The sequence below is a fragment of the Patagioenas fasciata genome, chromosome 8 (genome assembly GCF_037038585.1).
Source record: "Patagioenas fasciata isolate bPatFas1 chromosome 8, bPatFas1.hap1, whole genome shotgun sequence".
Taxonomy (NCBI): Eukaryota; Metazoa; Chordata; class Aves; order Columbiformes; family Columbidae; genus Patagioenas; species Patagioenas fasciata.
Window position 1 is genome coordinate 19,417,287 of NC_092527.1, and position 22,648 is coordinate 19,439,934.

Consider the following 22,648-nt stretch of genomic DNA (forward strand, 5'->3'; position numbering starts at 1 on the left):
AGTTAAGGCAAAAGAGTCAATGCTTTGCACTGACCAAGCTCAGAATCCACTGTGAGCCTGAAGCCCCTGCCTTGCTCACGGGCAACACTTCCACTTACCCATGAAGCTCCAGGTTTTGCTTCTGTGGAGACAGCTGCACATTCCTCTTCTCGTGTTTCTGCAGTGGCAAAACACACCTGACAAACTGATCAGAAGCACCTTGCCTGACATGACACAGAAATCCCAAGTTTCAAAGTGTTTTCTGAAAAGGCCACATCCCACTGCAAACCCTGCCCCTCCTCCTCAAAACACCATTTGTTGGAAAGGCAAATGTATGCATGGCCTATTCAGAAGGGTAAATAAAAGAAAAAAAATGTTTAGATACTTACTTTATATCAAAGGCCCAATCTACATGACAGGGGGAAAAAAAAATAAATTAAAAAAAAATTAAAAATAATAAAAAATTTAAAAGGATTACTCAGTATGAATACAGCCATCACAGTAGGCTTGAATGTGGTTGTACTACTGGGGTTTTTTTGTTGTTGGGGCTTCTTTCTTTGTGTGTGTTTTTGTTTGTTTGTTTTGGGTTTTTTGTTTTTGTTTGGGTTTCTTTTCTTGTTGCTTTATTTGTTTAGCACAAGATGTGTTGTTTAAACACCTGCTTAAATCTATGCTACTTCTCTTTTCGTAAAAAGGATGCATGGGGCCCTCAGACATTGGGCAGAGTACAATTGGCTAACTAATATCTGCTATGGAAGGATCAAGCAACATTTATTAAGCCCAAATTCGGATATTTCCACAATTGTTTCTTTATATTTTGTACTTCCTTGGAGTTAAGAACTATGACAAACTAAAAGAACTCCATGAGACAGTCATAAATGTCAATTTCTGACCTAACTTTAAAAGAAAAAGGCTTTTACAAGGTTTGTGTGACATTCCCTCTCTGGAATGATTTGTACCCCAGCCATCAACAGGCACTTGGCTTCTCAGCTTCCCCGATGTCTCAGCCCAGGTATCGGCACCTGGTCTGAGAACTTCGCAGAAGTCACAGTCTAAAACTTACACCAACTCATCACCTCTTTCCCCCCACTCCCATAACTAATCTCAACTCCTTTTTATCCTCATTGTCTAGCACTATCTGTAAAGCTAGTGTAATCTACCTAACTTCACCAGTTTGCTTTCCTTTTAACCTATCCAACGTTGGAATCTTGTCTGTATTTTCTTCATCTGCTTTCTCTTCTGTTGCTGATGACAATATCATCTGAACAAATAATGTGATTGCTCTTATTCACACCATTTGGTAGACAAAAGCCAGTTTAACTAAGTCGCATATCTATAAATGGAATACTGTCTGAAAACAATCAACTCCCATTGGTAGATGAGGTTGCTACAGTTCTTCAGCAAAGCGTACTTACTACCTCTAAATAAAGTTTGCAACAAAATGCTGTCAGAGCCAGTAAATCAGTACCAATGCCGTTCAGCAGCAGCTGGGTATGGCCTTCAGCCACATGGCAGAGATTATTCTTGCATAACATCAACCCACATGAAGCAGTTATGTTTAAGGATTGAAGATAATTCGTTTAACAACCTTCAATATTAAGGCACCCAAAGACAGACGAAGTAGAAAAGGAAAAGCAGGGGTGGGGTGGTGGTGATAGAAGGGAGAAGAATCTGAACCAATACTCCTTCAAGAATGATTCACTGTTTCTTTATTTCAACACACCATAAAAAACAATCTTCCTCAAAACAGATTTGCTTGAGTAACACATCACATCATCATAAATAAAATTTTCTTCTTCTGTCAATGTCAGCAGTTTTCTTGGACTTCTCTGAAGGAGGTGAAAAAAAAAAAAAAAGGCGGGGGCAGGGGGAAGCCAGAACTATCTTCCAGCTTTGGCAGAAAAGGGCCTTTTTGTTCCTGAGACATTTGTCTTCACATAACCCACCACACTGTCCTGTAGGAGTCATGCAATGAGAAAGTATCCCAAAGCATGATCAAAATGCAAAACCAATATCAATACGAAATTCCTTTCTACTCTTTCCAAACATGAACTTTTTTAGTTGTCATCTTATTTCCTCTCCTGTGGAGTAAATGTATATTTGTTCACATTTAAAACAAGGATTAATCTATGCCAGAAGGACATTCAGACCATTCAACAGAAGGACAGCACTGTGTGACAGAATCATGAACTGAAAGTAAACCATATGTTAATAACAAAGATAAGCATTTGCTCTTCTCTACTTTTGCCCCTTATTTTTTGGCTTTCATGAAACAGTGTAATGCATTTTACTTCATCTTAAACAACTAATAATTATTTGTCCACAAAGTATAAACTGGCTTTTATTCTGATTACAGTTCTCCACAATGACCTCTGATTACTACACAGAAATAACTTTACAGGACTGTGATGGCTGATGAACTATTCATGAGAAGTAGCAAGAAAATAGGGCAAAGCCCTTAACATAAGGCTTAAGTTTAATATACTTTCAAATTTTCATTACTGACAGGGCTTATAAATTATAGTAAATACCATAGTATATACCTTCCTCCTCTACAGCTATATATAATATACTTTATTTGTCTGCTTATGCAATATAAAAATTCCTAAGCCTCCTAAAGTTCATGACTGTAGCATTGACTTTTTCATATTAGATTAGCAAGGAGAGAACAGCAACACACTACTTTTTTTCCTTTCTAGTCTTTAAGTATGTATACACTCTTCTGACATAGCAAGTGGACAACAGATGCACCATCTACAACAGACATGCAATGAAGAGAGTAACATTTGTGAAGGAGTTCCACTTTGATGTATTGAAAGCAATAACTGTCCTATTGGTTTAGAGAAAAGGCAAAAGTATAGTTAGGTGCTGTAGAAACATATCGTAGGCAAGCACCACACTACAAAGAAGTGAGAGAAGATACCTGGAAGCAGAGGGAATATTTCTGCAGTCACACAGGTTAGAAGAATTTGTGGGAATAAAGTGGAAATCAGCAAAACTGTCCAAAACTGGGTCATCCAAGGTGGCAGTCAGGCAGTGCAGGAGTGATTTGAGAAGAACTGAGTACAGAGCAATCAGAAAGGTTAGCAAAATGGAACAGCAGAGGAGTTCCCTATGTCTGCAAACAAATACGCTATAATTAGAACATACCAAAACAGACATGTGAGATACTCAAAACCTCAGAATTCTGATAGGGACAACAAATCCGGTTAGAACTGATGGCACAAAACAAAAGCTACTTATCAGCAGGTCCCAAACTACTAGTGAAATATATAACAGAGCAAAGCAAGTTCTGCAAGCTATTTAAAACTTAGTCTGTTCTTAATTTATGATTGAAATCTGTATTTTGAAGACTTGTCAGGCCTCAGGTTTCATTATTCAAACGTCCACAAAAAAAGTAAAAACAATGCAGGGTTCATGTTAAAGGGATCCTCCATTGAGAAAACCATATATCTATGAAAGGAAGATAAATATAGCCTATATAGCCTGGATGTAATAAAAGTTACATAGGCATTTTCTGTGATTTGTGATCAATGACAAGTTTTAGGCATGTACTGGACAAGCTTAAATCAGAATAGGAAACATTGCTCCTTTTGTTTGGTAACTTTGATTACACCGTGAAGCCACTATGAAGATCCCTTGCAGTTATTGGATACCATCTACATCCGTGCTTGGCTTGGAGAATTTTCTAAGGAATCATCGACAGTTTGCACACCAAAATCAAACTAAATCCCCAGAAAGTAAGCAGCGGAGGACATCAGTCCTGAAACTTACCATCCACTACACTTCTAACAATTCTGAAAACAACAAATCATTAGTTAGACTGCACATCCTTAACCATTTCACCAGAAGACCTATATCCAACTTGACTGGAATTTAATCTTAAAGATCTGTTTCCTGTCCCCAAAGGCATGTTTTGAATAACCTTTTGAAAAACTTCTGCTATTCTGTTTTGTATTTCAGAAAGAGATAACATGCTCAGAATTTTTATAACAATTTCAGTTCAAAATAATTTTGAGATTCTTAAGGACAGGTCAGCTACAGGATGTCTGAAAGAATTAGGCAGGAAGAAAAAGAACCTGCTAACCACCACGAGAATACTACTGAAAAATGTATTTGAAGACTTGAGGAGCCACAACAAAGCAAAATTAGTACAAAAAAACTGGGATCTTGCTTTAAAGGAGAGGATGTTTATTCTTCCAAAATTCCCCAAGTCTGCTTAAGCAGCTATCAAGACATGGACACTGAATTTATTCAAAGTAGCCTACATGTATTTGGAGACTATTCTCTTTCTTACATTTTTTGCATGCAGATGTGGACATACTTTTAAAAGCTCATAATATTTTCACAATACAGTGAAAGACAAAGTAAAAACTAAGATGATTAGTACTACTGAGTACTACCAAAGAGCAGTTACTATTCCAATAGTTAGAAGGCAAGCTCAGAGTTGCAAACATCAGCATATGAATTTAATGAATATGTGTGAGAATGATGAGTAGGGAAAGAGCATAACATTGGAAGACAGAAAACTATTTTGCAGCACTCAAAAAAATATTCCAATACTTGGAAAAGGAAACTTTTTTAAAAAAAGATCTCCCTCAAAAATCTTAAATAATAGCACACAAAATAGTCACCGAAAAGTAAAGCAGAACTCAAAGTAATTTGAATTAAATATTAATCTCTGCTAATTTAACAACAGAAACAGTGTAAAAATCGCAGACTCCACCTTAAATCTCACCCAATCATTCTACAGAAAAATAGTGACTATAGGTAATTCATTATGAAATAGTTTTAAGAGCACCCAAGTGACCAAGGTGCCTAAATTCTAAGGACTTTCAATTAAAAGGTAAAGCTAAACAATAGGAATAAAGCTTAAAATACTGTTTACACACTGATTGCAAAAGGGAAAAAAATGGTGAATTACACATCTTGGAGTAGTGTTTCATTAAGCCATTTTTTGTACTGCAGGCTCAGACTACCTTCTTCTCCTCAGCTGAAATATTATCTAAAGAAAAAAAGAAACTCTCCAGCTACCACAACTGAAGTTTTTATAGGTCGCATGGGATGCCTGCCGCCATGCACCAGATGTGTGTAGGAAAAAGAAAGTGGTCAACATATGATATTAAAAAACAGTGTAGTTTCAAATATTTTAAACATGATGTCAAGTGTATTCAACAGGTCTACAAATGCATTACATTAGCCTAAATTTAGTAGGTGATAATTGAAATCAGAGATCCAGTCGTTACCACTGACATGTTTCTAAATACTACCCAATAAATTTTTGTCTGTTTCAGATTCTGTATGACAGCTGACAGCTGGGAGGGGGAATCACCGAGAGGGTATGTGCACACACTTATACAACATTTTGGTATTTAAATTCCAGTATCTTCCCTTTCTAGAGTTAATTTAACAGTGATGAGACTGTCATTATAAATACATGCTCCCATAGCTGAACTCTACAGGCCAAATTTTTCCTGTAGGCTCTACCTGGCATCCTGCAGTCAGCACTGGGTATAGAACAGGATGGTATCTTAACAAGCTCCAATTCTATTTCCCACACATGAATTTTCACAGTGAAGTTCATTTACTTGTTTTAGAGAGACAAGATCTGTTCTTCCTACTTATCCTTACTGACCTTATTATATTTATATATATTTATAAATATACATATATTTTTACATATATAGAGATACATGTATTTATAATTATAATTATATACCATTCAGCCACAAGGGAACAAATACAAGAAAATCCCGATCCACATGAAGGCAATAAAATTTCTTCCATGTCTGCAATGCATTCAATTTTTCACTTTCCTTTTAGTCTCAGCTGTATCATCACCTTGCTGATACACCCACTATCAGATACTATAAAGTACAGCTAAGTGGCACATGGAAATAAACTCCCTCTAGGAGCAGTCCAGGTTTGGCAGGTGGACATGTGACACCCATCACTCCTCACACCATGAAGAAGCAGTTCATGCAAGTTGGTATGAGGGCCTGAAAATGATATCTGGCATCTATAGTTTATCAACACGGCGTCCTCACATCTCAGTTTTGCCATCTGTAAAACGGAGCCAGTGTTGTCTTTCCAGTTCTCAAAGGAAACTGAACTTGGGAACACACTACTAAAAGCTGTGCCTGAAAATATATGCCTGGCGCGTCATGTAACACCAGCAACAGCATCGCTTTGGACTGGAAATTTAAACATCTAGTTAGAACCGGCAAAGGCTGGGAATGGAAGAACAAGGCTTCCACTAATAACATTACAGTGGTTCTATTTAGGTGCATAAACTTTTGTATAAAAATAGCAAATACTTAAATTTCATGGATTATAATCTTTTAAATTTATGTCTAGCAAAACGTATACCAAAGAACTTTGAAAATACCAGCTTTTTCTTAAAACAATTAAGTCTGCTTTAAAGAAACAAACCATCTCCTCTCTTAGTATTCTTTTCTAAAGGAAGATCAATTTACAAAGCCACAATATTTCTATTCATAGAGTTAAAATAAAAGTAAGCTGTATGCTACTCATTCTTAGCTTTTTAGACCGTAAGACATGAAAGACCCACAAAATTACTAGCACCTATTATAAGTATTTAACTTTATTACTGGTCTCAAGAATTAAAACCAAAACTGCAATCAACATTATCCATGAATTGCAGTAAAACAGCCAGGAGGCACCCTGGAGATAAACACAGTTACCAAAGACTAACAGAATTTGAGAGCCCCACATTAGACGGTGGAGAAGGGAGGGAGAAACATCAGTTTCATCAGTTTGACATTTTTTCTGCTGTTCAAGTAGTTGCTGGAAGCAAGTTTAAAAACAAACAAACAAAAATGTAAATAATTAAAAAAACAAACACACACACACACAGACAAATCCTACAAAGTTATGACAATTCTACCTGTATTAAGTAGTATCAAATTTGAGAACTTCTAAAATCTACTCTATTAACAGCTCTATTTAAAATGCAAAACCAAGTAATTTTAAAATAAAGACTTTTAATAAATTGTTGTTTAGAAACTTCCACCTTGAAACTTGAACACAGCCAGTCTCGCTACAGACCAAGAGTTAGTCCTTCACCAGATGCTGTCAACATAGTACTCAAAAACCCTGAAGTTCAGACACGGTCATGTAGAACCCAAGTCACAGGCCATTCTGGAAGGAGGGGAACACATGGAGAGTGTCCTGTAGCACCCACAGCATATGGTTGTTAAAGTTGCTGGAGATTAATGTGCTGATCTTTTGATCCAAAGTGAAAAGCAAAATGGCAGCTTTTTATGACATTTTTATTCTATTCCCCTTTTCTACCTCCTACATTAAAACATCTTCCTCCCTTTTTCACTATCCAATATTAAAAAGTCATTTATTGCGATAAAGGGATTTAGTGATTTGGGAGCAACTTTTGTATACTGTACACCCTCTAGACACCCCAGAACTATGTTAATAATTTTCTCCCTATTAATTGTCTCATCAACTCACAGCTGCCTATGCTTTTTATTTCATTATGTTGTTCATCAATCTAAAATAGAACTATAACAGAAAAAGAAATTGGAAAGGAGCAATTTCAATATTTCAAAACAGATGCAAATCAACGCCAGAGATGCTACACAGCATATTTTTATTGAGACAATTCTATACATGTCTGAAAAATGAACTTGTAATAAATAAACTCATATCCTGTGGAGGTATGTTTTTCCTTCCATCTTATGAGCTAATTATGCCAACACAACATAACGTTTTCCTAAATGCCTTATAAACTGACCCAGTTACTCAGAAAGTATTATTTTTAAATTGATGTGATAGATGCAAACTGGAACGCTCAGATTTCAATTCTGGCACCAATTCCCGAATCCCCTTCCCAAGTAATTTAAGGACTTCCTCCCGATAGTTTTTCATATTCTTTTAACTGACATTTTATCTTTATACAGTATCTCAGCAGAATGAACATGCACTAAAACAATGACAGCCCTTCTTTGGCTGTCATCTCTCATTCTGGCAAAGACAGATGTCTTACACTGGCTTATGCCAATAATAGAGCCGACAAAAAACAACAGAGACTACCTGCCTCTGATGTAAAGGCACCAATTCACATTTGTGACACTCATTTGTCAATTAACAGATTTCTTCCATTGTTGACACATGGGACTTAAAAGATGTGGGCTAGAATGTGATGAATTAAAAAAGACAGATGAGTAAGCTATGAGCTGCAAAGTAATACTATAATGTGCTTTAGATAGGAATATCAACTGACACCCCTGACAGGCCATACAAGGTTTTATTTCATTTTGCTCTGTATCTAGGCTTCATACTTTGTCTTCTTTGTTCTCTTTTCATCAAGCTCCTAACATCTCATTCTGACAGCCAGAGACATTTAAGGCACTTTCGTTTCAAATGCAAGTTAGCGTACTTGATTTGTCATTAAAATGCAAAACGATTGCCATTGCAGGTAAATGTAGGTATGCTTAAAAGGTTGTATCTGCAAAGTAAAAGCTGAAAATGGTTTCTGGCTGCTTTGCTTAACTCTTTCACCAGCCTCAGTTTTTCCAAGGCAAGTGTTACCATGCTCTAATAGAAGCGTAGCAGCACCTGCAGTTTTATACAGGGTACATTTTAGTATATTTAGAAAACATAAAAGCTTGAAGTTAAAATGCCAAGCGCAGAGAGGTACTGTCGAGTTTACACATGGAGCTTCAGTATGATTTACACAAGAACCTGAAAATAATCTATCGTGCAAAGCTCCCTGGGGTCAAAGCTCTCCACTCTCACGCACCCTGCTAGCTGGACACCAATGAAGAAAAAGCAGAAGTTTTCATGTTTGTTTTTAATATACTAGCTGTGGTTGGTTTAGCTGGAATCACCAGTGAGGGAATTTTAACAGCAATTTACTTTCTCTGTTCAGTGATCACTTAAAGAGACACGAAGGCCTTAAAATAAATAAACAAATAAAATGCTCTGTAGTAAAAAGACAAGGAAGAGATTTTAAAAGATTGCAGAAAGCCAGACCTGCACAGGATGGAAATGAGTAACACCTCGCCTTCTACACACATGCACGGATGTGAATGCACTCTACAATATGAACAAGGTTATTTCTATTCAGCTGGATAGATTCAAACATCAAGGATCTCACTTGTGTTCAGCATGTAAAATCTAGTAAAAGGAAACATCTATTATTTTCTGAAAGTGCTGAAAGGTTTGGAAAGCAGCAGTATAATTTAAGTAAGCAAATTTTCTTGACACTGACATAGGTTCAGAGATTATTTGATTTTAGGAACTTACAGATGAATGTTTAACATAAGTACCTACATATCTTTTTTGTAGACTTTCTTGTGCATTTTTACTAGGAAAAAAGGGTGTGAATAGGGTTTCACTCACTAGGGTGCAGAAGCCTTTTTTTTTTTTTTCCCCTAAGAATGAGAGCTGAATGGAAATTTGCAGTTGAGGAATCATTCGGGAAATCTGATTTAGATTATGACCTCCTGGTGCATTAAACGAAAGGCAGAGAACCTGAAACATCTGATGCCTCCGTCTATATAATGAAGCTTATTGACCAATTCTGACACTATTCTGCCTACTGCTAAGATATATCTGCTACAGTACAGGAATTATTTATTCATTTCAGGTGATATGATAGGAATAGTCTACACTGTAAATAGAAGTATCAACTTTATAACTACCAGCTATCTTGAAGGGTTTGTCGTGCTACTTTTTCCGCCCACATTAGTCTTAATTGCTTCCAGTGCACTTCCGTCTCCATACAGAAAGAAAATGAAAAATAAAGACAGTACCTTCAAGCTGACTTCACCCCTTTACTTTGGTTTAAAATACTAGGACTAGAGTAACCAAGATTTTCATCTGTTGTACTACAATGCACAAAGAAACACTTGTCCATTCACTTTTAGCTCAATACAGACATATGCCCTCTCTTCCTCCATTTACCAATTAATAGAAAGTGAGACAAATGGTGGTCGAAACAAAACCTACAGTAATGCATTAGTGTCCTTAACTTTAGAAACTTCTTTTCTGTTGCTCAGTCATTTAAATGCAGGTGAAGCTCTTGTTTCAAACCACGTGTGGTTGCAGTGACCAGAGTCTGTAACTCAGTGGCAAAGTAGTGGCCTGTACTAAATGGGTTGAGATAGATTCTCATTAGAGATATGTCCACATTTCAAAAGCCCTATTATTAGTGGTAGTAACAGATCATTTGTTTATATGATTTATTTAAAGGAAGCCAAAGAATTAACAGTGACATAAACTGAACTGCCCTCTGACACTTAGGCTGAAAGACAATTTACCAGTTGTGCACCTGGTAGAACTGGAACACTGTACAGGAACAGCTGGGCCAGCTAACACCTGGCTCCTGGTTACAAGCAATGCAGCGAACAGAAGAATTTGCAAGAGAGCAAGAACCTCACGTTGCACCTGCACCCAGATCTCTCATCAGCACCTTCTGCTGAGTTAAGGAGGCAGAGGCAGCAGAGAGGAAGAACAGGAGGCACAGAGCGAGGGAAAGAAGGAAACTGGACACACACACCACCTCTTGCTTAGTTGGTTAGTTTCCATTTCTTAGAAAACATAGTATTTGACAATTTTTTCCCAAAGCTATTCCAACATAATCACCTTCACACGACTGTTTATGTGCTATTCCAAAGAACTTTGCTGTCCAAGATAGAGTGTATTAAATGCAAGATAATGGGAAGAAAACTAAAGTGTTCAGATCTTTGAGCAGCTGTAATTTTAACACACACTGGACTGTCAGATTATCTTAACGTAACTGTGTTGGAAGCAGAGTTTTTTGAATATTCAATATACTGTCAATCCTTGGCATGTCTAGAACACCTTTCCTTCAGCCTTTAAGTGCTTTAAAATAATCAGTACACTTTATCATTTACATAACTAGGTCAAGTTTTCATCTTTTCTCTCCAGCTAAAAGGCCTTGAAAGCCCTAGAAGCCCAAAACACAGCATCCTCATCCAGTGCTTTTGTGGCCCTGTGTCCCTGCAGAGTCATGACATTGCAGCCAGTCTTGGACCCTTCACATCTAAAATGGTTCACGGACAATTCTGCTGCATTTCCTTCTGCTTCAAGAGATTTTATGCTCAAGAGGCAAAATGCATATTAGCATTTGGCAAAAGAGAATGGGACCAAACCCAGAAGAACAAAAACCTCAAACCACTGTCACCAAAATGGAACTTTACTATCCATACCTTAGTCATAAAAAGCTGTTCGCTTGCTTTAAGTAGGTAACTGGATGCTCCCAAACATCTAAGAATTTAAAATTAAAATGTACTGGTCTTGAAATCATGACAAGAACAACAAAAAAAAAAAAAAAGAAAATGAAAAAATAAATATCTAAACTACTAAAGAAGTCATTTAGGTCACCACAAGTACATGCCTCACTTAGAAAGGATACATATGCTTACTCTGATCTTCAAAGTAATGGCTGGAAATTATGATTTTTAAAAAACATTGAATGTAGGTAATAGGTAGCTTTTCTGTTAAATTCATAAACTGAGTTCCCCATCAGCATGTCTGATCATAGATTAACCTTCTAAGGGAAAGGCAGCTCACATTTCTGATCATAATTTAAAAACATTGAGCACTATGATGTCTTTCCACTGGGCATTTTCACAAGGAACAAAGAGCACCAGTCGGTGCAGCTGCCAAATGGGAAACGAAGAGTTGACTCATAAAATGTGAGCCACATTTTCAGTATCATTAAGTATATTTTAACTATATATATATATATGTTCCCCATCTTATAACATTCAACATAGGAAGCATTGAAAAATGGTGCCTAACACGAGTTCAAGAATTAAGGACTGAGCACTTGTACTCAAAGTGTCTGCATCAGTCCAGGACATTATATAAAAATGAACCAGCTGAGAGAACTGAGCACGTAAGCTTAATGCTAAAAAAAAAAAAAAAAAAAAAAAGGAGAAAAAAAAAATCCCCCTCCCCAAATCCTCTTCAATACCAATATCGCAAGAGCCTGACTTGGTTTACCAAGCCCAAACACGCCGAGTTTGTATCTAGGCCAAACAGCTCATAATCTGAAATCTGCATCAGTCACCACTGGACTAACACCACCAGCTGAGGTAACTTTCCTCCTATCAGCCTCAATAAGAGCTGATGCCAAGACTAATACTGAGTTACTTCTGAGAGCTTAGGGAGAAGGCAGAAGGGAGGAGAGAGTTTAAAAATAACAAAAACCTGTAAAAATGTATGTAGGTTTGGACAAAACATTCAAAAGGGAGACAGAAATTTTTAATTTCTTGATAATTAAGTACTTTTTCACCTCAAAACTGCTCCCATTTTGATCCAATTCCCTCAAATTCAGTTATCTCTCCCAGTCACCCATATCTGATGTATCTTTTTTCGTTAGTAACCTGTAAGTAATATGCTCTTTCTTTCTAGGTTGACTATCACCCCCAAATTCTTACATATTAAAAATAGAATTCATATATCATATATCTAATACATATAAAGGCATTATACATGTACTATGAAGATGTTTATAGATAAGCTGTTGGTTTGTGTGCGTGTCTCTGTGTGTGCATATATGTATTAAATGCCAGTAAACTATTTCTAACAACAGCATCCCACACACACTATGCTTTCTATGAAAAAATGAACTGGAAGCATGCACACATTCAAGTACTACTATCTACAAGTGCAGGACATATACCAGCTGCACAGGAAAAACGTTACAGATGTAAGCATTTGAAGAGAAGCTATTTAAGTTTGGTCCAATTTGCAAGAGCTTATTGACTTCCCCAAGTTTTGGATGGATCATGAACTATCCCCTAACATTTGATATTTTGCATATCTTATTTGTAGGGTTTTTAAAGTGGTTTCTATGGTCTTCCACCATAACAAGGGTTCCTATAAATATGAGCAATGAGATGGTTTTAAAAATGAACAAACTCTTATAACTGTATTATACAAAGCATGTTCAATGCTACCACTCATGTGCTGAGTGGGCAAACTAAGTTAAAAATTGAGAAGAAATTATAAAGAAATGAACTGATCTTCCAACTCTATCAGTAAGCAACTCACTCAGGCAAGCATGGTCAAAAAGACCAGGAGAAACAAAAAAAAGAAAAAGACAAATAAAAATAATGAAACATCGGATGATTACCAGCTTCAGTTCATGGGTAAAGCCTGCAACTGAGCTATAACACTGCATTAACTATGACCTTAAAGACAATATAATTATTGTATAGCATGTCTGGTTTGACATGCTGGCTCCTGAGCCTGAGAAAAATGCATGGCCCTTTTGCACTTCTACGATACTCATTCTTCACACTTGCATGAGCTAAGAGTTTGGGGATTGCCTTTTTAAACTGAAAAATCACCTCCAAGATAATTTACGTAAAGATGATTCATGTAAAATGCAAGATCTCAAAAATGGCACAAACCACACAAGACAACATATAACAAACATGCAGCAGGTTTGTTGAGTGTTGGAGGACAGAGACCCTTCTTAGTCTCTGTTAGACTGTTGAGTAAAACTAGTCAAGTTCTTTATCTCTGCAACTAGATGCTGGGAATCCTGTGTATTTCATTAAGGACCAAAGAAGATACCTTTCAACAAAACAGAGAAGAAAAAACAGAGACAATAGCTCCACAGTTAGTGCAGGTTCTTCCCTTCAGTCAAGCTCCTTGTTCTCAGACAACAGTTATTTCTGCAGTCCTTCGCTCTTGTTTCACAACAGCAGTGATGAGGAAATACTGTTTTAGAGTAAGAGAGATTAAGGAAGTCAGAAAGAATGGTCCATCTGATTACTATATTTATAACATGCACTTTGTCATGCCTTTTCCTTTAACTCTCGATACTCTTTAAAAAAAAGAGCAGTTCTCAGTCTTAAAATCTAAGTAACCAGACTATGCAGTAGAAGTCACCAGGACATTATTTGCAATCTACTGACATTCTTCAAAAGCTAAAACAAGTGCAAACTATTTCTCCTTGAAATGTCAATACTTCCCAGACTGCGGTAATCTTCCATTTATTAACCAACTCATTTTCTCTCAATCTGACACAGATTCCTGTCATTCAAAATGGAATTCAAAGCAAAAACTAATTTTTGTTTAAGATTGATTACACTTCTCACAAGAGGAGCTGCACTGACTGTGCCAGTGAATTAAGCCCTCTGGGTACCCAGAGAACAAGTACAGGCTTTGTGGATTTAACCTCCAACATCACTCCACAAAACAACTTCAATCTCAGGCAGGAAACCAGATGGAGAGACCTGCTCACTCCCTGCTCATTCAAACACAAAGAAAACGATGCGATGCAAACATCAGTTCACTGGGAAATGCTCCACCTCAGTCAAAACGTCTTGTCAACAGCCTTGAGTCAATAGATGCTTAACGTGACATTCAATCTCTGTTCAATTCCAAGGAGTTTGTTACTTACCTTTGTTCAGAGGTACAGATTTTACCTTTAGTCATGATTGCACCAGCTCTTTAGAGATGGATGTCACCAGAAAAACAACTTTCATCATCCATCACAGCAATATTCACTAGCTATATTTAAGGATGTAACAGTTCAAGCTCACAACCTTATTTTGCTTAATGTCAAATTGTGCAGTATGTTTAACATTTTTACAGATTTAATAGCTTTCATAATCCTCAAAAGAAACCTCCACTACACAATATGAACACACACAGAGTCCCCTGCCAGATATTCAGGGAACAAGCTTTTGCCCAATTCTGCCACGTGATATGCTCTCCAGACAACTCCATCCATGAAGTTAAGCCTTTTTGAGAAAAGCAGAACAGAAAACAATCTTATGTTCTGATCTGTCAGATACAGTAAATCAGTGGATAATGGCCAGCACTGGGGGTCAGAGGTATATATACTTCAGTGTTTTCACAGTCCGTTAGTGACGATGTGGCCATAAAAAGCCAAGCAAGGATCAATGGACAAAAAGAGAGGCTGTTGGGACTAAAGATGATAACAGCCACCAGTACAAGATTGAAATACAACAATTTATACTCTTAGTTTGTCCTTACATATTAGTGAGTTTGGAAACATAACTTATCCATCAAATAACCAGCTTAGATCATTGGCACAGTATGCTGAAATCAGTGAGATATTTAAATATATATCATAAGCCATTAATTGGATATTTTTAAAACTAGTCATTCACTGGTCCCCTTCGTATCAACAATAAACCAATGACTGCAAATAAGACACAACAAAATACACAAGTCACAAAACCACACACATAATACTTTGTAAAGGCAAATATTCTATAGCGACATTTAAAGTTAACAAAATAACAGAACATGGGCATGCCTATTGTATGCGAGACAAGGTATATCTTAATAGTATTTTTTAATATTATTCAAGGTTTTCAAAGGGGACAAAAAAGTTTCCCTTATACCTTACCCAAATCACATCTGGTTCCTGTTGAAATGCCACTTTTCAAAAGGAGGAGGCATGGTGAGAGGGATAAGAAGGGGAAGAAGAGAGCAAGGAGCAGATTTAATATCAAAAGTATATTTAACATCTGAACTCTAAAATCATTTTGTTACTGGTAACACTCTCCTTCCATTTTTACAATAGACACACACCTGTAAAACTTTATCTTGTACAACTCCCTAGGTATTACCCATGTAGAAAGTGAACCCATCATCACACTTGTCTTCAGTCCATCTAGTAGGATAAGACTATTTCATAGTTTTTTTTAATAGAAAGATATTGTGCATAACGTAGTCCATAGTGATTAATAAACACGTACGACTTCATCTGAAAGATCACTGCATCTGTAAATTTTAAATAATTTAAATTATTCCTTGTATATAAATACTTCATCTACCAAATTGATTCACAACTGAATTGCTTCTAAAGAATGACCACCCTTGGCAGTATTAGTGTACATTTATTTTCGGACATGAGTAACACCTTAATATTCCTTAAAAAACAGCATCTTGTGCTTACTGTAGCACATCCTTCTGTGGGTCAACTGTAAGTACTCCCCTCAAACTACAAACCTACTCATTTGAATTTGATAAATCACTGCAATGGTAGGGGAAAAGTTATCAAGAATTTATACATTTTGGATTGCTTAATTGTGGAAAATGCTATCTTGTTGAAGTCTCTAAATACAATTCCATTTACCTTGAAACAGTGAACTATTTCAAGTATAAAATTTACAAACATTTGTAAACTATTGTTTTCAGAGAGTAAAAAGGAAATCTCAGCTACAACTAAACATCTTTGGTTTTTTTAAAAAAAGCAATACAAAATCTTCAATACTTAGACATACTAATTCTCTTTTCACATACTAAACTGTGGTCATGCTTGAAAGAAAACAAACAAAACAAAAAACAAAAAAACAACCAAGGAGAGTGAAACAGATTAACTGCATAGCTCCAATACACTTATTTCAGACAACATACTATAAATCATCTTGAAACAAAACAGGCAATTATAATGTGCACAAATGTTACGATACTATGCATCTCTACTGGTCCAATGGTTCTAAGTTATTGAAACTGATGACTGAACAAGGGCATATTGTTTCAACACACTTGGATTACTTGAACAATTTGAATTCTTTCTCCAGCTACCCAGCGCTGTGCAGAACTCTCCAGTGTCAATGAACAAACCGATGGACAGATGTCAGGTTATTTAGGCCACATCTACGCGGATTATAATATGACCAAAATTTCTGTAGCAAAGTGTTTTGCTTGTAATGAATCATTACTTTTTTTTAAACCTTCAATACTGCAAGCAGCATCTAAAGTTAAAGGAAGTACATGCATTTTCCTTCAAAGTGTTCAGTGAGGACAGAACAGCAGCTCCATTCTCTTTCTAACCACAACCCCATATTTCAATCCTCTTCACCTCACTGTAAAAGAAACAGGAGTGAGAGCCATAAGACAAAATCATTTCAAAACACAATCAGCTATTTGTAAACAACACTCTCTCTCCTGCAGAAAATCTGGAACTGCTAGCTGCAAGAAAAAGCAGCAAGTAAGGTAAATCAATTAGCTTGCTAATTTCTCACCCTCATTTATTTAGCTCTGCACTGTATTTGTCGTAATTGACTATAATTATGTTAATTACTAACTCCGGCATAATTACTATATTTATTGTCATTGAGAACACTATGTACCCAAAGCAAAGTTGGCATTTGTCGGGCATCAAAAAAATAAATAAATAAAACCACACAACTGTCGGGAGGGGCTTCTCTGAAAACTGGCTGATATACCTTCAGCAAATGAAAGGGCAAAAGAGATTTCATGCAACGCTAGTTTGAAAGCATCGGTTCATTAAGGATATTAATTTTCTGATAACTACACATTTAAGCATGACACACTGGAGCAGTATCTACAGGATTTAGCAATTATTAATGCGTGACAGTTTCAAATGCTAAGTGAATCAATTAAACAGCAGCATTCAGAATTTGAGAAGAGATAACTGCTTCATAACTGCCTAAGACTACAATTTTCACATGACAAAAAAGGGCCATTCAGGCTCCTTCAAAACCTGACAGGTCAAGAAAGAAGTTTGAAACAAAAGCACCTTATAACCATCATCTCTCCTCTTTACTTGTCAGATCAACTTTGCTAGTGTCTCCGCTGAAATGGCATCACCATGCCAGCTGCCACAAGGTGATTTTTCATGTCTTGTCAAAGAAATCTTTTATTCTATTTGCTCTGCATTAACATGTTACATTTATTGATCAAGCCCTTTCTGCAGCCACAGCAGGGCACTGTGCTCTTATGCCTAAGGGGGCTTTGATGTCCTGGTGACATTCTAGACTGAATAATGCACATACTAAATGGATTTAATGCAGAAATGTGTTTGTGCATGACAGCTACATTAATAACAGCCCCTCACACTGATAAATATGCAATTGTTACGATTAAGAGTTACCCAATTATGGTGAAAATATTTTTCTACCTTATAAATAAAACCATCAAAAAGTTTTAACAATAGTACATTTTCTTAAACATTTTAAAATGCTACAAAGATCACTCCAAAGGCTTTTAAAAAAATATGTCATGTTTTGTTTTTAATTCTGGCTTTTATTTCCATCTCTCTTCTGTTGTTCATCTTCCTGTGCTGTGTATCTTATTGGTGCACAGCCTGGGAAGGTGGCAAGGAAAGAAAAAAAAAAAGGAAAAAAAAAAGCCTCTCTTTTACATACTCAATTCACAAAGAGGAACATGCCCTTTAAAACTGAAGCCCAGTTTCAAGCTGCCACTTGCATATTCCCCCGGGCAAAAAAACAGTAGGCAGAAGAGAGAAACAAACAATCGCCAGTCCCCAGAGAGGATATTACAAAACCTCAGTCTCCCAAAAGCCATGGAGGAACATTCCAGACTAGGATTAAAGTTCAAGGGGATGTTTTCATACATACACCCTCATAATCGGACAGTGGAAAACATGCACAGGCACACACTGTGCAAATTATTCATGCTCCTAGCAGAAATAATCTGCACCCTAGAGAGAGGGAAGAGATATCTGCATCTCCATGAGCACAATTATTGGATTAATCCTCCCTCATTGGCCAAGATTAAAGATGCACTCTCCCTTTCGGCTCATAGTTTAGATCCAGAAGAAATCTCTGTAAGAAATAGGAAAACAATACACATGTTTAAAATTACTGAGGACAAAATTAGGAGACTGACTTCTCTGTGAATTGAACTGTAGATGTTATTTATAGAAGCATGGTGCCTATTTGTACAAAAATACTGGCATCTGTTATTCAAGCACTGGAATGCATTTAGCCTTTAATGTGAAAAGAGAGATTTGGCACAAAAAGTTAGCTAGGACAAATAAAAGAACCTTTGAATAGTTGGTTTGTTGGTTTTTTTCCTCTCCACAAGACAGCAACATGCATCTAAAATTTAAAAAAACCCACACTTTGTATTTCATCCAGATCTCTACACCCTACCTACATTACATTCCTCCTATTTATTCCTTTCCCTTCACCAGTGATTATTATTTACCTTTTTTTTTTCCAATGAAATCTTTAACTTCCTATGACCAACAACAGCTTTTCATTCCCCAGTGAAATCCTTTTCAGGAAAGCCTCCCAGTAATACTAACACTGGCGCATCAGTGATTTTCCTTCCCATACTCTATGCTTTCGTTAAATGGGAACTGGGGAATGCTTTCCACATATTATGAAACAAAATAGTGGCCTTTACAGTATTTTATTATCAGGGAAAGCTATCAAATACAGTTGCCATGAGAGACTCAGGAGAAGATTTCCAAAGCAAAACATCTCTGCTCCTGAAATATGGTGTAAATAGTTAATTTCTAAACTAGCTGAAAATCACTACCAATATCAAATTAAAAGAGCTGCTACAACTTGGGCCATTTGTTGATGACCACACCAATAAAGCTACAGAATCACAGTATAATTTAGGTTGGAAGGGGCATCTAGAGGTCATCTAGTGCAATCCATTGCTCAGAATGGGGCAACTTCAAAGTATGATCAGGGTGCTTGGGGCTTTGTCCAGTTGTGCTTTGAATATCACCTTCGATGGATATTCCACAGCCTCTCTGGGCACCTCTTCCACTCAACTTTTCCCATCATCAAGCCCTTCTCTACAAATATTTGGGAACTCCCTTGCTGCAACCTGTGACAACTGCCTCTTGTCCTTTTGCTGTACATCTGATTAGAGTTTGGCTCCACCTTCTTCACAACCCCCCATTAGTCCCAAAAAGAACAAACTACATTAGAAATTATTTAAACAAAATCTGCAAGGAAAACAACATGAGAATAAATATTTCACAGGTGGACTATAGTGGTCTGGACTTGAAGGATTTCTGTCTGCTAGAGGCACAAACAAGAGGCAAGTCAGTGGCACCGCATCTCGCCGATTACAACTCACATGCTTTCAAATACACACCAGTTTTTCCCTTTGTCTAATATGCAACATATCATTGTTACTCTTCCTTTTTCCCAACATTGCCATAAAAAGACCCCTTTTTCCCTTGACCCTCTACCTGTCCATTTCAACTTTGGTTTGGCTGCCAGCAGAGAGACAGTTGGATCCATGTGTCGCTCAGGGTGATCAAGGAGAGACACCAATTCTTCAAATAAGGCAAACAAGAAAGACAATTCTTTTAAAGAGCAACTTTTTGTGATTATTTAATCAATTGTTATTAGATTTACCACATCTAATGCAAAGACAATTGAGCATCTACACAGGTCATTATTTTTACTTAATAAAGGGGAAGGGGCTCTAGCCTGGGAAGAACTCTGAAGTCAGAAAAAAACAGTGAAGTATATACATTTTCTTCTGTATTAAACTGCCAATGCAAAAGAATTAATGACAATCCACTCCTCCTCCAATTTAGTTCTCCAGTGCTGTGTACATTTATGTGTTTATATCACACCCCAAAAGAAAATAATTCTGAGAAATCAGAGTAACAAAACCACCACACATAACATTGAATCCAATTGAATAATTACTCTTCTCTGCAGAAAAGACAGAAGTGCCATTACAACCAATAATTAATTAGAATATATGCTTAATTTTTTTTTCAAATTATTATCCAAATGTGTATCAACTCAACAAGTTAAAAAAAAAAAAGGGGGGGAGGGGGGCAGGCAGGAGAAACTCCTTGGTTTGTACAAAACAAATGAGCTATATTTCCCAGAAAAACACAACAGAATTTCTTGAAATCCATTATCAATGGACAAGCTTGGCAGAAGTTGTTTGCATGTAAGTCACAAAATATAGCATGTTTGACTAACTCTTTCCCATTTTATTAACAGCATCAGCCAGTCTTCCTACCCTTTTTCCAGTATACAAGTCCTTGGAACCAGTGGAAAACCTTAGAAGGCAAAATAACTTCCCCAGCTCTATCCTGACTTTTGCAGCAGAGTTTTCTACATTATAGCAGTACCAAAATCGGTATGACTTACTAAAGCAAATGTTCAGTCAAGTATTACATTATACCAGTTACATTAAAGTTTTGTGACACCTGTATCACACAGCACAAATACATCTTTCTGGTCAGAGTCCCCTATGTGGATAATTGTGTATGTGTGTGTGTGTGTGCGTGTGTGTGTGTGTGTGCAAGTCTACAACGGCACATGCCTCCTGGTTCAGAAAGGACAGCACCGTATTGGAAGAAGAGTTTGCTGCCTAACTGACCACAAAGCTGAACACGTTACGATGAGGGAAAGAGATCTCTCTCTCCGTGCAACTACACGCATGACAGCAACATCAAATACCATGACTGCAAATACTGCTGCCCACAAAATGGAAAAAAAAATCTTCCCTCTATGCTCAACTTCTTAAATTATTAATGTAATTGTTATGTTGTCAGAAATTCTATTGACACCTTTACATAACAGAATTTATTGCCTGCTACAGAAGGATGATTCCTTCCCAAAATACACTTGGCAGCAGCCATGCTTACAGAGGGCAGGACACAGGAACCCTATAAACAAAACATTAGAAAAACATTGGTAAGTACTTAATTACTGCCTAACACTGAGGACAGGCAATTGTTCAATATTTCAGCATTTCTCTGACTTATATACAGGCCAATAAATTAGTGAGCACTGAAATGTTTTTTTCTTTCAAAGAACACATCTAATTCATCTAATAATGAATCATATTATAATGAAAACATCCTTACTGCAAATAACTATAGTGCCTGCTAAGCATGACATTCTCTCTCTTTTTCTAGATTTTGATCACACTTGGTCTTATTCACTCAACTTATGCCTTTACCAACAGGCAGCAAGATTTTCTAGAAAATCAAGACTCCTTTTTAAAAATATATTAGAGTTTCTTCTCCCCTGAAAACAACGTACTAAACTTTTCAAATAAAGCATTCACTGATAAAAATCATAAAAGTCATCAGTATACTACAGCATTGTCAGATTTTTCAAGCAATAATATTTGTTTAAAGATGATGACAATGATCTAACTGTTTATGCTTGCTTCAACAGCTGCCCAAGATGTCTCTTCGATATTCACACTCATTTAAGGCTTTAACATTCTGTATCTTATCTGACTCTCTCTATAATATGCAGGCACAGTGTTTGTATATGAGTGCAAACCAGCCTGAACAGCTACTGCAAAATAAATACTTCATTATTAGTTTCTATATGCCTAGTATATCTATCACAACTGAAATGAGAAAACATTAGTGCTCGCATCACATTTAGTACTAGCTTCCCTAAGCTAAAAAAAAAAAAAAAAAACAACGACAACAGAAAACCACAAACTCTACTCTTTCCCCAAATCTGACTTCTGGCCTTAGAATATTCGTACAACCTGACAACAGCAAGCTATCCTACATCAAAAGTTGATTGCAGCTACCCCAAAAAACAGCACTTTCTCTCATGTTTCCAAAAAAAAATATTTTAATGCACTTTTTTTTTTTTCCCCAGAAGGCCCAATAAAAACAAATTATATCCCTTCTGAAATGTAGGCTAAGTGATAGTGTTTGACAGTGTTTTGGGTAGGGAAGGAAAGAAGGGATGAAAACAAAGATTCGAGAAATACACCACCAATGAATCTTTCCATGTAAACATGAACCAATGACTTAAAGTTTTAAAGTGCTATTTTACATCTAGATTTAATGTTAATATTTTACTTTGTGAAATAAACTCTGAAGAACTGTTCTTCAAATCATGCATTAAAGGAAAGAAATAACTCTTTTTTTTTTTTT

The 22,648-nt window shown here is 36.6% G+C and overlaps 1 protein-coding gene across 11 annotated transcripts in view; it reads right to left on the reverse strand.

Moving 5' to 3' along the window:
- LRMDA (leucine rich melanocyte differentiation associated) overlaps window positions 1-22,648 on the reverse strand; it is a 741,452-nt gene that overhangs the window by 640,802 nt on the left and 78,002 nt on the right. The gene's annotated exons all lie outside the window — the stretch shown is intronic.